General features: G+C 38.8%; 1 pseudogene; it reads right to left on the bottom strand.

The window, feature by feature from the left end:
• The window catches only part of LOC138011078 (uncharacterized), a 13536-nt pseudogene extending 11833 nt beyond the window's left edge, over positions 1 to 1703 (bottom strand).
• Positions 1704 to 1962: the final 259 nt, after the last annotated feature.

Genomic DNA, 1962 nt, shown 5'->3' on the forward strand with positions numbered 1-1962 from the left:
CTATTTTTTTTTTGTGCAGTATCGAGGATGACCGTTGTTGTTTCTTTGTCGGCTTTTTAAAGGTTAATTTTGATGTTGCATTTTAATGCGCTAATAGCATTTCTTTCGTTTGCTGAAATGTTATCAATTTGAGGGCGAAAATTAGCTGAAGCAATTTCGAGTTTGGTTTCTTCCAAGTAATTTTCTAGAGCAACCGAGTTTTGAACGGGTGGTTGCCAGGTTGATTTGACAGGGAAGCAGTTTTCCGCTTTCTTGCGAACATGTATTTTTAGTGCATTGTTCTAGCAAAATGACCGAAATCCTTTAACAAGGGTTTGATTGAGCTAGGAACTGGAGGTGTTGGTATAACTTTAAGGCCTCTAGAAAGAAGTTTAACCTCGTCGTTTGCAAGAACTTGGCTTGAAAGATTCTTAATATCTTTCGTTTTGCGCTCTAGTGTAATGGGCCAATAGTTCATTGAGGCTGTTTTGCCTGCGGGAGCGTTTTTTTGTGACTCGTTTGAAACTGTAAAGTCCAAGACCTTAGCAACGAATTCCGTCCCGCAAAATGAAATGTTGCAGGAAATTTCGTTCCGCCAAACGAAATGTCGCATGAAATTTCGTTCTGCCAAACAAAATGTCACATGAAATTTTGCTGACCAACACGAAATGTTGCCCGAAATTTCGCTTCCCCAAACGAAATTTCAAACGAAATGCTATGCGAAATTTCGCGCATCTGCACGAAATTGCAAATTCGTTCTCATTATTTTTGCACAGTACTATATATTCTTCAGACGATCTCATAAAAAGTGTAGTTAACCAAACCGCAAATTGAAAGCTAAACTGTTAATTAAAAGAGTGCTTCAATCAAATCACTAAAACAAGCGCTTAGGCTTAATCAGTAAACGAGTGCTATTTTTCAGCCGATCTCATAAAGAGTGTGGTTAACGAAATCGCAAATTGAAAGGTACAATGTTAAAAGAGTACTTTGACCTCATCACTGAAACAAGCGTTATAATGTTCAGACGATCTCATAAAAAGTGTAGTTAGCCAAACCGCAAATTGAAAGCTAATATTTTAAACAAGTGCTTCGACTTAATCACTGAAACAAGCGCTTAGGCTTAATCAGTAAACGCAGTACTCGCAAACGCCATTTTCAACGCACGTGGCAGACTGGATGATCTATCTCGCATTTTCTAGTTTTTTATCTCGCATTTTCTAGTTTTTTTATCTCGCATTTACAGTTTTTTTTTCTCTACCCGGGATTATCTTGCATGTCCCCTACAGGCCTCCATACCTTATGTTCCCAAAACAAGTCCTCCATAGAAATGAAAGCATTTGCCAACGCCTTTCCTTTATCTAATTCCATGTCTTCATTTTTCCTTTTCAGCCTCTGCAGATTAACACCAACAAGTTTTAACGTTGTTACTGAACAACATAAGACATTTTTCCGGCAATTGCGAAATTTGGCTCGTAAGGGGCATCATTAGTCATTAGTCAGGGGTGTGGGTATCATTTCCCGTATTACTCTAAATGATAAAATGATAAAAACTTTGGGAGGGCGGGGGAAAGGGGGAGTAAAGAATGTGAACGAAATGAAAAATTCAGGCAATGTAAAATATCCTCCTCTAGGTAAAAAGTTCATAGATAATAACAGTTAACTTTTAATCTAAATCTTACCTTTGAGATTAAGTCAGTTTGACAAATATTGCTCATGGACGACATCTGCGATGTACACTTTCCTGGACGTGTAACACTCCGACTGCTGGATGCGATCCGTGAACGCACTGCTGTTTCTTCTCTGTCTGCTTTTTTTCATTTCCGGTGGTTTAGATTGTGTCGGCTTGAAGAAAGTTGTGGTGCCCCATGAAGATAATAATGGTGTTGTTATTGCTGTGACAGTGAAAAACGATCCCATTTGCCTGGATATTCGCGGTAGTCGGACCTTTTCGGTCTTTTCTTCGTTACTGTGTGTTGAATTGAG

Source organism: Montipora foliosa, chromosome 7, assembly GCF_036669935.1.
Source record: "Montipora foliosa isolate CH-2021 chromosome 7, ASM3666993v2, whole genome shotgun sequence".
Lineage (NCBI taxonomy): Eukaryota > Metazoa > Cnidaria > Anthozoa > Scleractinia > Acroporidae > Montipora > Montipora foliosa.